General features: G+C 38.0%; 1 protein-coding gene across 3 annotated transcripts in view; it reads left to right on the plus strand.

Moving 5' to 3' along the window:
- LOC307175299 (uncharacterized protein) overlaps positions 1 to 4,277 on the plus strand; it is an 84,162-nt gene extending 79,885 nt beyond the window's left edge. For all 3 annotated transcript variants that reach the window (XR_013824295.1, XR_013824296.1, XR_013824298.1), the window contains one exon: positions 3,343 to 4,277. The gene's annotated coding sequence lies outside the window, so the exon portion shown is untranslated. The remainder of the gene's footprint in view (positions 1 to 3,342) is intronic.
- Positions 4,278 to 13,325: the final 9,048 nt, after the last annotated feature.

Consider the following 13,325-nt stretch of genomic DNA (forward strand, 5'->3'; position numbering starts at 1 on the left):
GTTTTCTTCTGCATGTATTGAAAGTATTATATAGTTTTTCTGCTTTATTTTTTTAATATAGTAAATTATATAGATTGATTTTTGTATGTTAAGCTAACCTTGCATTCCTAGCATAAACCTTAGTTGGTCATTATCTATTATCTTTTTAATTTATTTAAAAAATTATTTGCTTATATTTTCTTAAGGATTTTACTTCTGTATACATGAAGAATATTCCTTTGTTCCTTCTCTATTTTTTAATAAAGTTTGGGTAATATTGGTGATATGTCTTCCTAGAATATTTGATATTCACTCTTAATATGAATTTTATTGGAATTTTCTTTTGGGGGATGTTTTTGATATAAAATTTAAATTATTTAATATATATTTAACTATTCCTGTTTTCTGTTTCTTCTTGTGTCAGTTTTGGTAAATTGTGCCTTTCAAGAAGTTATCCATTTCTTCTAAGTTGTTGAATTTGTTGTCACAAAGTTGTATGTAATTTTCTCTTATTATCATTTTCATGTTTGTGGTGATAACCTTCTTTTTGTTCCTACTAAGGGTGACTTTTGTTCTTTTTTTTTATTGATCAGTTTATCTAGAGGTTTCTCAATACTACTGATATTTTCAAAAAAGCAGCCTTTTATTTTTAAAATTATCTATTATCTGTCCATTTAAAAATTTCATTAAATTCTGTTGTTTATTATTTTCTTCCTTCTAGTTTCTTTGGGGTTACTTTGCTCTTTTTCTAGTTTATTTTTAAGGGGGGACATTATATCATTGGTTTTAGATCTTTCTTCTTTTCCAATTTAGGCATTCAAAACTATAAATTCCTTTTTAAGCAATACCTTAGCATCATCTGGCACACTTTGATGTATTGTATCTGATGGTTAATTTTATGTGTCAACTTGTCTTGGCTATGGTGCCCAGTTGTTTGGTCAAATACTAGGCTAGATGTTACTGTGAATGTATGTGTGGATGTAGTTAACATTTACAATCAGCAGACTTTAACTAAAGCAGATTACCTTCCAAAATGTGGGTTGGCTTCATCCAATTAGTTGAAAGCCTTAACAGCAAAAAATGGGGTTTCTTAAAGAAGAAATTCTGCCTCAATATTGCAACATAAAATCTTGACTGAATTTCCAGCCTGTTGTCCTGCTTGCAAATTTCAGACTTAACACTGCAACATCAACCCTTACTTTGAATTTCCAGCCTGCTGGCCTGCCCTACAAAATATTTTCAAATTTCTTTGGTTATTTCATCTTTCAGTCACAAATATTTAGAAATATATTATTTAAATTCTATCTCTTTAGAATTTTCCCAGATATATTATTTATAGTAAATATTTAAAAATCAAATACTATTGTGGTCACAGGATACACTTTGTGTGATTTCAGTGCTATAAAATTATTGTGACTTGCTTTATGACTCAGCATGTTGTCTCTCTTGGTGTATGTACCACGTGAACTTGAAAAAAATTTGTATTTTGCATTTTTTGGATGTAGTGTTCTATGAATGTTAATTAAATTTAAATGTTTCAGGGTGTTGTCCAGATCTCTTTGTCCTTCCTGATATTTTAATGTTTAGTTTCTCTATCAATTACTGAAAAATGGATGTTAAAATCTACTCTATTTGTATAGTAGTCTATCTCTCCCTTTAATTCTTCAGCTTTTGATCCATGTAGTTTGAGATTCTGTCACTAGGTGAATACACATTTTAAATTGTTATATCTTTTTTTTTCATCATTATGAAAAATCCTTCTGCATCTCAGGTAATATTTTTTGTCTTAAAGTTTATTTTTTTGATATTTGAAATCTTTTCTTTTGATATAAAAAGTCATTCTAGCCTTCTTATGCATATTGTTTGCATGGTATATCTTTATCCCTCCTCCCTCCCATTTCATTTCACCTATCTTTGCCTTTATATGTAAAGTTTGTCATTTTTAGGGAGCATATAGTAAGTTCTTGCTTTTTAAAATATATACTATTAATTTCTGCTTTTTTTAACTGTAGTGTTTTCTTTAGACCATTAATAGTTAATGTAATTAATGATATGGTTGGATTTAAGTCGACCATTTTACAGTTGTCTCTCTGTATCCATGGGGGATTGCTCCCAGGACCCTGTGAATACCAAAATCCATGGATGCTCAAGTCTTCTATAAAAATAATGTAGTATTTGCCTATAACTTAGAGGCATCCTCCCATATACTTTAAATTATCTCTAGATTACTTATCTTTTATAATTTAAATGCTATGTAAATAGTTATAAATACAATATAATTGCTATGTAAATAGTTGCTGGAGTGCCACAAATTTAAGTTTTGCTTTTTGGAATTTTCTGGAATTTTGTTTTCAACTATTTTCAATCTGTGGTTGGTTGCATATGTGGATGCAGAACCCATGGATGTGGAGGGCTGATTGTATTTGTTTTCTGTTTAACTTTGGTTTTTATTCCCCTTTTCTTTCTTTCCTGACCTTTTTGAATTACTTGAATATGTGTTTTAGTATTCCATTTTAATTTTCTATTGGCTGTTTGGCTATATCTCTTTGTATTATTCTTTTTAGTGTTTGCCCTAAAGATTACACTACACATAGCCAATTTCTCACTGCCTGCTTAGATTCAATACTATACCACTTCAAGTAAAATGTAGGTTCTTTGCAACCATTTACTACCTTTCACTAACCTCTATGTTATAGTTTCCATATGAATTTAATCTACAATTATTGAAATCCATTGAGATCTTATAATTTTTGCTTTCATTGGGCATATATATTTTAAAGAACTCAAGGGGAAAAATAGATTTTTACATTTGCAAAGATATTTATCATTCTCTTGCTCTTCCTTCATTCCTGAAGATTTAACTTTTCCTCTGGCATCATTTCCCTTCAACCTGAAGAACATCCTTCATCCTTTATCAGTTCTTTTACAGTAGGTCTGTTGGTGACAAATTCTCTAAGTTTTCCATCATCTGATAATGGTTAGTTTGCCTTCATTCCTGAAGGATATTTTCACTAAATATAAAATTCTGGATTGAGGGTTTTTTTCTTTCAGCATTTTAAAGGTGTAGTTCTACTATCTTCTGGTCTCTGCTAGGAATTCTGCCATCATTCATATTGCTCTTCTCCTGTATGTAATGTATCACTTTACTCTAGCTATTGTAAGATATATTTTTTCCCTGTGGTTTTCTGCTATTTGATTATGATGTGTTCAATTGTAATTTTCTTTGAGTTAATTCTACATGGGGTTCACTGTGCTTTTTTAAATCTGTAAATTTACTTCTTTCACCAACTTTGGGATGTTTTAGAACAGTGCTTATTAAAATATATTTTTTTCTACCTGAATCTTTCTGTCCTCTCTTTCTAGGACTCAAATGACATGGAACTGAAGATCTTGTCCAACCTTCTGATTATGATTTGATTTTCCTTGTACACTTTCCTGTAGAGATACAAAGATCTATCCATACAGGCTTAAATATTTCAGTACTTACATATTATATTTCTCAAAATAAATTAACAAAAATGCACAGTCTGATCTTATACATCAGGCTTGTGAGTTTGTAAGTCTGCCCCAAGCAATGAATTTACATTCATGTGCCCTTAATGTCAGATTTCTGAACCTTGCAGGAGTAAAATCAACATATCCACATTCTAATTCCTGAATCTATGTTACCTTATGTGGCAAAAGGGACTTTTCACATGCTACTAATTTAAAGATCTTGAGATGGGAAGGTTTGCATCCTCAATTATCTAAGTGGTCCCAATGTTACGACAGGTGTCCTTATAAGATGGAGGCAGGTGATTAGGATTGGAGAAGGCAGTGTGACAACAAAAGCAAAGACTGGAGTGGTGTGGCCACCATCCAAGGAACGCTGACAGCCACCAGAAGCTGGAAGAGGAAAAGAAGGGATTTCCCCCTTGGAGCCTTCAGAAAAAACCTAGCTGACACTTTGATTTTTAGCTTCACTTCAGACTTCCAACGTCCAGAACTAAAAGAGAATACATTTGTGTTGTTTTAAGCCACTTAGTTTATGGAAATTTGTTACGTCAGCAAAGGAAAACCACTAAGCAAGTGATCAAGAAAAAAGTCAGAAGGGTCAAATATTTAATGGAATTAGGCTAAGATGGTTTGGTTTATCCACCTAATAATAGGGATGTATAATTAAAGTCTATTGAACAAAACTTCATAAGGTGTGAGTGTGCACTACTATAAAATCATTTTGTGAAGTCTTTTAGATGTTCCATTGACTGACCTATCCATTCACAATTGTCGCAGTCTTACTTCGGATATTGATTATATTTATATAGGTCTCAGGTAAGTTGTGCTTTTATGAGACTAACTGTATTTTTGTAGGTTTGATTTTGCATAATTTCACTTTGATCAATTTTCTGTCCATATAAAATTTTACTGTCATAGGTCAACCTAATTCCCATTATTACCAATGATATGGCATAGTCTCATTCTGGACTCCAAACACCATGCCTGCTCATCAAGAAAGAGGTTTATATTCAAACAAACAAATCATTTATTGAATTCTAAAGTCCCTTTTTCATCATGTAAAATAGAAAACTTGGTACCTACCTAATAATCATGTGGATAAGGCAGCAGTAAATGTTTATTTGGATAAATCTTCAGATCATCCCTCTTCCTCTTATTTTTTTGCTCTTACAACGTAATAAACTTTCCAATAAAAAACTAAAATTTGCTGATATTCCTTAGTTTTACCTTTACAATCGACTTACTATATTTGACGTCTTTTAATGAGGAGAAATGACAACAAAATTTTTCAGTGTGTAATGCCACATATTGTAACTCACTAGTAATGCTCAATTCTATAACCCTCAATTATTGCACATAAAATATTATGAAACATAAATTCCTAAGAAAGTTTACAGGAATAGATGATAAAATAAACTGTATAACCACACATGCCAAAGACCTTTAGTGTATGTGCATTAGCAATCCAGATCAGACTCCATTTCTTCACTTTAATGCTGAAATTCTTTATTTCTTTGCATATCCTTTGAAGTACAATTGTATCCTGTTCACAACATATTTGCATTTTAAAAACTTTTTCCAAAACGATTGAAAAAGAAAACCCCTTTAAGCAGAGGGCTTCTAAGACTGGTAAAACCGCCAGAGTAAGAGGCATAAGAACTTTCTTGGCATGTTCAAGACTATTCTTGGAGAAGGAAGGTAAAATACTAAGTGATTGAGAAATCTTTTAAGTAATAATTTCTGATTAAAGGTAGCAGTCTAGGGCTTCCCTGGTGGCGCAGTGGTTGAGAGTCCGCCTGCCAATGCAGGGGACACGGGTTCATGCCCCGGTCCGGGAGGATCCCACATGCCGCGGAGCGGCTGCGCCCGTGAGCCATGGCCGCTGAGCCTGCGCGTCCGGAGCCTGTTGCTCCGCAACGGGAGAGGCCACAACAGTGAGAGGCCCGCGTACCGCAAAAAAATAAAAATAAAAAAATAAAATAAAGGTAGCAGTCTCAAACTCTCCAAGTTGGGAGACAGGTAAAAAGAACTTGAAAAACAGAGACTTGGCCTCAGAAGGAATAACTGCAATTGGAGGGGGGACGTTTTAGAAGCTCAACCAGGGAGCAAGCCAAGACAGGATGGAAAACGGAGACAGGCAGTGCAGCCTGAAGGCAGGCTCTGAGGAACACCTGGGGGTGGGTAGAGTGGGCGTGAAGAAGCCCATAGCCAGGTGCAGTAGGTTAGTTTCAGAGATAGTTTTCCTAGAGGAGTCAAAATGATATCAAGATGATATTTAAAAGTAGTATGTTGTCCATTACTAAAACAGATGGTGTTTGCAAGGCAGAGTAACTGGACCAAGGACTTTTAGCCAGAGGTTCATGGACTCTTCAAGAGTCCATGGACAAACTAGGAAACATGCAACTTCCTGAAACTCTTTATGAAATGTGTGCGTGTGTGTGTAGACTTTTATGGGGGTGGCTGTCCCATAATTTATAACAAATTCACACAGGGGCCATAGTCTCCAAAATGTTGAGACTGCCAACTCTAGGCTCAGAGGTTATAAACTGGTGGGCTGTGTACCATTATTTGCCACTGTGCACTGGCTGCAAAGCATGTTAAAAGGCATGTGATTAAGGCTGGTCTGAAGCTTAGTTCCAGCCCAACCAGCTTAGCACCCATTTTAAAATAAATCCAATTTAAGTATTTATATAACGACATGCTCCCAGCAGGCATTTGGGTTGTGACACCTCAGCTCACTGAATCAGTGTAAGGCTGGTGGTATAGAAACAGTCAGAAGGGGCTTGTTGAAGTTTCAGATCTGCGAGAAGCTTTGGGGTGGTACTTTGGAATTTGTAATTTTATAAAGTTCTCTGTGAGGTCAGTACTTAAAGGGGGAAGCATAGCAACAGTGATATCACTTAGGGACTTATAAGAAGTGTGAATCCATGAGCTTCCCCCTTTGCCCCTTCCCCTACCTACTAAACCAGAATCCGCATTTTAACACTATCCTTGAGTGCTTTGTATATGCATTAAAGTTTGAGAAGCACTGGAGCAAGTTTTAGGAACTATCAGCCCAAGTCTTCTCTCTCTGTTTCTCTGTCCTCACTGATATATAGGAATTCTAATTAGGGTAATAAAAATATTAGGTATGGCTAGTTGTTTCAAAGCATCTAATATATTTTCACATTTGATTATTTTAGAAAACAAGCTATATTATAGGTTCTTAATAAAGTAACATGTATTAGTTAATGTCCTCCTAGGAGATGAATAGACATGTTGAAATGTCATTAGAAGCAAGCGTGAATAAAAAGGGAAACATTTAGGTAAAACAAGTTTCCGGTACAGTATTAGAACTGTGTTGATCTCTTTACAAATGTACTTTCAATGTCACTTGATTCTTCTAGAAGCAGCAACTTGAACCTTCAAAACACAGCTCTATCTGTGTAGCAACCCTTGTAGGGTTTTTTGTTTTTTTTTTTTAACCAGAATGAGATATCAGGAGATAGTCCATCTCTCCTTAGGGCATTAAGTGAGTGGATGTTCTCCAAATACCAATTCAAAGGAGAAACCAAACAAAAGCAAGTACATTTCTGCATGGGCTTGCCCTACTCAGATTTTGCCAAGTTTTTGATCGTTTGTTTGTTTGTCTTTTGTTGGTCGGTTGGTATCCAGTCACATGTCAAGGGCCTCTTAGCAGTGCAGATCTCTTCCATGGTTAGAAGACGAAACTTACCCGTGCTTATGGAGCATGTGTTTTCTTGCTATGCCTGTTCTAATCAGAACATGATTAGAATGTCCTGATTCTAATCATGACTGATGTCAACGACCAGTCAAGAAGCTGTAGGTTTTCCCCTCTATCCTCCTCTAATCCTCTTTGTTCCTTCACTTGTTCCTAGTGAACTGCTAACAGTAAATGAATTTATTTAACCACTTTCTGCATTTTTATAATCTCTACCTTTGTTTCTGCTTGGTAACCCAGAGCCATACCAGTCACTGCACGCACGTGCTCCAGAAAGTTTTCACCCAGAAGGAAAAAAAAATCAGTTTAGCCATGAAATTAAGCCCCAGTAAACCATAAATTAATTGGAAATTGGACACAGGTGATTACAGTAAAGTTCGATTCCTTTCCAATTTAATTTAAAATTTTGTTTCAACTAAAAAATGTACATGTTGGTAATTGTGGTGGACAGAATAATGGCCCAGAAATGTCCGTGTCCTAACCCCCAGAATCAGTGACTATGTTACCTTTCATGGCAAAAGAGGCTTTACTGATGTGATTAAATTAAGGGTCTTCAGATGGGAAGATTATCTTGGGTTATCCAGGTGGGCCCAATGTCATCACAAGCGTCCTTATAAGAGTGGGGTAGGAGGCGGAAACTCAGTTGCTGATATGAAGATGGTAGCGAGAGGTTGTGCTGATGCCGGGAAGCAAGCGGCAGCTAAGGCCTGCAGGAGGCCTTTAGAAGTTGAAAAGTCGAGGAAAGGCCTTTTCCCCGAGAGCTTCCAGGAGGAGCCAGCCCTGCGAACACCTTGATTTTCGCTCAGTGAAACTGATTTTGGACTACCTACCTCCAGAACTGTAAGAGAACAAATTTGTGTTAAGTCACTAAGTTTGGTAGTTTTTTTTATAGCATTAACAAGAAAACTATTGCAGTTGTATAGATATTTTACTAGTTATTCATCCTATAATTTTATATAAGTGCATTTTTATTTAAAAATGGCTGTATTGTGGGTATTACTAGCTTTTCTTCCCTAAAAATGTTGACTTTAAAAACTCCTTTATTATTTTGACGCCGTTATCAACCTGGTGAATGTTTAGAAACAAACAGCCTTGTAAGGGTTATGAGTAAATTATGATTTGGCCTGAGGTGACTGTGTCTCATCACCCCACCTGGCACAGAGCATTGCATTGTCACGGTAAGTTCTCAGAGTTTGTGGTTAACCGTTTGCTTTTGGGAGTCAGAAAGGTGTGTATTCAAATCCTCGTTCTGCAACTGCTGAGTTCGTATCTTTGGGTAAGAACTTAACTTTTCTAAGCTTTGGATTCCTTACATGGAAGATAGGGATCACAGGGGTGCTGTGAAGAGTATATGAAGTAATGCATGCAAAATGCTGAGCCAAGTTTCCAATAATGGCAACTACCATTGGTTGGTTAAAACTGTAGTATGCTTGGTCGTGGTACACCAATGTTTGTTGATTATGATTGCATCTGGGCCCCAACTGCTAGACTGTCATGGAGGAACCTCAAGCATCTAGGTAATGAGAAATCTCTGGTAATCAATCAACCAGCTGCAAAGAATAATCTAAAGGGTGGAAAGAAACTGTATCTTTAAGAGCATGTATGCTCATTGGCAAACATGGTATCCTCCCAAGGGGCAACTGTGTAGCTAGCTCTGCTCTACATGTGGCAAAGAAATACTGTCTGATGTGCTTGGGGCATGGGAGGCCATTCTTTCTTACGGTATAATCATCTCCTAGCAAAAGATGACATTCTGCTGTGGTTCCCATTAGAGAATCATAACTAGGGAGTTGTAAATGCAAGAAAACAGTATTGTTACAATGTTGGATGTAATTACGCTGTTTGCTAATTGGGGATCACTGCTTAATTTCAAAGCACATTTTTGTATTTTCTCATTTGTGAAATTGAGGCAAAACATTCACTATCCTGTAATAAACTCACTTGTTGATTCCCTAATTTCTGAAATGAAGGCCTAAATGTTCACATACAACCTAGAAGATGTAACAGAGAAGGAAGTCACTTTCAAAAGTGCTGCACTAGAAAGTTTCCCAACTAGGTGTGAAATAGGTGTAGTAGAGCTGAGCAGGATGTGTGAGCACATGAAGGCCCACTATATTCTCTTTTATGTTATATTCCTAATGGAATTGTCGAACAGTATTTACTCAGGATTGACAGGACTGTTTCTTGTCTTGGCTTCGCCGTCAGCCAGACATGTGACTGTGGGCATCAGTATCATCATCAGGTCCCCAGGTGTCAGTTTCTTCATTGGTAAAATCAGGGGTTGAATTTCAATTTGTATATTGGCTTGGCAAATTTTGCAACACGAATATATCTGTGTTCTAATTTAATACTCTTAAGTTGACTCGTTTAAAAAATTTTTAAAGGAAATGTTCTATTGTGGCTGCAAATTAAAAAATTGATGACATCACAAATAGCAGGTAACCATAAAATGAATAAATTAAAATAAAACCTTGTTAATCCAAGATAGATGAGGTGGTCAGAAGATTCTGAGACAGAGGCTTCTCTATGTAAAAGGCAGTTTAGAAAGTGCTAGAGAGGTGTTGAAGATATATTAGCACCAAACTGAAACCTTCTCCCAGACCAATCAGGGTGGTTGGAAGAGAATTGGAAACAATACTATCTTACCATGTGACTCAATGTTTTATGTATTCCCTACAATCTTGTCATTCTCTAGTGGAATGCATCCCATGCTTTGGGAATCACTCAACTCGGTTATTTCAACAGTCCTTTCTAAAGGCAAACGTTTTATAATTTTGCGTCCCGTTGGAAAGCATTTTGACCCCCAAATGTGATCAAGTCATAGACAAAGACAGACATGTAGATGGAAAGGAATTATCTTTTAAGGGAATTCATGATGAGGATAGAGACAGTTTCTCTGCCAGGGAAATGCAGACAGGGCTACATCTCCTCTTGGTGCAATGAAGCTCAGACATTACCCTGAGCAGTGGTAGTGGCTGGCTTCCTCCCTGGGAATTCAAAAGCCAGGAGCCTCTTGTCTGAACAAATATACATATATAGACACTGAATAAATGAAAAATTTGCAGCCCCTCACCGTTGACTTAGTTTTTGTGTAATATAAAGACCAAAAGAAGTTTGAGATATTTATAAACCATAGAAAATGGATTAAACTTTGAAGTTTTTGGCTCCTGATCTTTTGCTGCAATGTTTGCCATGGGTTGTGTACTGACTTCTGTATTTGACATACCTATATTAAATGATTCTTAAATTAGACTGAAGTATCAAAGTAGAGATGGGAGCAAGAGGTGAAACCCACAAGTGCCAAAGACATCAAAGCTTTGATCAGCAGGCAGGTGAGGGATAGAGTGTTTTGGAAGCAAAGGTGAATAAGATCCCGGTGTAAGCATGACTCTGTGGCACACTCCTAACTCTTACCGAAGAGGAGGGAGCTGGCTGGATCAGTTTAACTCCTTCTCATGAGGGATGTGGGGACATGTACTAGGGCATCAGACTAATAGGTAGCCTGGCAACTGAATAGCAAGTTTGATAGTAAATTTGAGAGGTGAGTCCCATGTAGGCTGAGGATAGTGGCTACCTGGGGAGAGGTCTGCTTTGAGGGAATGCTGTGAGTCATGTGTTGGAGGCTTGAAGATGGGTGGTGGTGCTCATAGACGTGTTCTCCAGAGGAAAAGAGTTTGCGTGAATTAGGTGAAAGGTTCAAGCCCTCTTAAGTAACTGGCTGGAGTCTAGGGCTCACTTCAGTCTTTGAGATGAACCAGAGAGAGATTGGGATTGGAAAGCAGTAGAGACAGTGATGCAAGCACTTTAGACATGGCAGAAAGATGAGTCTACTGCATAGGGCTGGGCCCATCTGCCACTAGTGGCGTGGTCAGCCCTGGGCATGAGGTGGTTCCTCATGGGCCACCAGGCTGACTTCTCCCTGGCCGAGGTGTGGGGTGACTAAGCTAATAGTTGGTACTCATGACAGGCAGCCCAGGCTCTGATGGGACATGAGATTTCCTTAGTCACTAGTATAATCTAAAACGCAAGGACTTCTGGGTGGTACATTTACATTAAGAATAACTCTCATTTACTTGAGCTTTACTATGTGCTGAGCACTGTGCTAACCTCTCCACGTGCTTTATATTCTATAATTATAAAGCAACTTTACTAGGCAAGCACTTTCATTATCCCCTTTCTTAACTGAGCAAAACAAATGAGAGGTTAAGTAATTTGCCCAAAGTCACACAGGTGATACGTGGTAATGTTGGAATTCAAACGTGCATTGTTTCGTCTGGATAGTCTATGTTCTTAAACCACTCAGGTGTGCTACCCCTACAAGTCCTGAGACTCTCAGAATTGATTCCATTATTTACAGGAGACAGGAACTGGGCGAGAGGAAGGCTTTGGGCTTGGCTTCCTCCCACTGTAAAATGCTCCTTCTCTGTAGGGTCCAGGAAAGTTTTTTGCACTCCATCCCTGCCTCCTTGTGGGAGCCCATTTGGCATAAATCAGGCTGCTCCCCCTTTTGTAGCTGGGCTGCCTTGACCGTAAGTGGAGACTCCATTGCCTCCTGCTGTGAGGAGTCCGCCATGCTGCCACGGTATAATAAGCTGCCCAGTGTTACCCATTACTTTGAAAACTTGGTGACAAACTCGGGTGAGAGAGGACCAAGCAACTGGATCAGACATTGGTATTTGTCTCTGTCACTGAGAACAGACAGAGGCACCAAGACTGAGGAAGAACAGAGCAAGAGGGAATAGTTCTAGCAAGAGGCTAACACACGTGCATGAGCCATTGAATCTCAAGCCAAAACCAGTTCTCAACAGTGACACTGGACTGATTTTTTTTTTCCACTGACCCATTGGACAACTTAACCAGGATGTCCAATCTTTACCGTATTTCTCATCTTTACCGTATTTCTACCCCCAGCAAGAGTGGTGTATATGGTAGTGCAGACAAGTGAGCACTTAGGAAATTATAATCAGGAGCCTAACATATAGGACTGTGTAAATCAGTGTAACATCTGTGACCCTCGACCCTGGCTACAGAATCGCTTTGGGAGCTTTTAAAAACTACGAATGCTTTGGCTTCACCATCCCTAGATGTTCTAATTTAATCGGAGCTCAGGCATAATTGGCTGTTAAAGCTCCCAGGGTGATTTTTAAAGTACAGCCAAGTTTGAGAATCCTTGTGTGAATCATTCCAAGTAAGCTCTTCCTTTGATTTCTCTGGGAGGAAAGCGTTTCTCCCCAGCAGTATTGCCTAGAAATGAAAATCCGAGTGGAGAGTCCTGTCTGGGGCTGGGATGGGGCATTTACCTTCTCATTGTTTCCAGATCATGTCTGTGTTGCCCCAGCTCACCTGTCCCTTCTAGCATGTGGGTGCCACCCACCACCTTGGTAGAATGTTAGACCCCATGAGAGAGAAAAGAGAGGGAAGCAAGAGAATCCCGTAATGCCAGGCACATAGTACGTCCTTATGTGTTTGAATGAATGTAAGAGGATAGGGGATGATCTATCACTTTGGACTTTTATATACTTAATGTATTGGGTTGGCCACAAAGTTCCTTCAGGTTTTCATATCATGGAAAAACCTGAACGAACTTTTTTGGCCAATCCAATAATAGTTTTTATATGTCGACCTGATTGGGCACAGGGTGCCTAGATATTTGCAGAAACATTCTGGGTGTGTCTGTGGGAGTGTTCTTGGATTAGTTTAACACAAATCAATGGACCAAGTAAAGCAGATTGCCCTCCGTATGTGGGTGGCCCTCATTCCATCAGTTGAAGACCTGAATAGAACAAAAAGCCTGACCCTCCCCTGAACAAGAGGGACTACTTGCTGGACGGCCTTTGAACTGGGATAGAGGCTTTTTCATGCCTTTAGACTCAAACTAAAACTTTGGAAACTCCTGGGTCTCAAGTCTGCTGGCATTTATTCTAAAATTACACCACCAGCTCCCCGGTCTCCACCTTGCCAACTGCAGAAATTGGGACTGTAGCCTTAATGATTGCTGGAACAAATTCCTTATAATCTCCCACATGTACATGTATACATATACACCACTGGTTCTTTCTCTGGAGAACTCTAACACATTTAATTCTTCCTTGTCTATGAAAAATCAAAAGCCTACTCTTTTTGCATCAGT

Source organism: Stenella coeruleoalba (genome assembly GCF_951394435.1).
Source record: "Stenella coeruleoalba genome assembly, chromosome: 16".
NCBI lineage: Eukaryota > Metazoa > Chordata > Mammalia > Artiodactyla > Delphinidae > Stenella > Stenella coeruleoalba.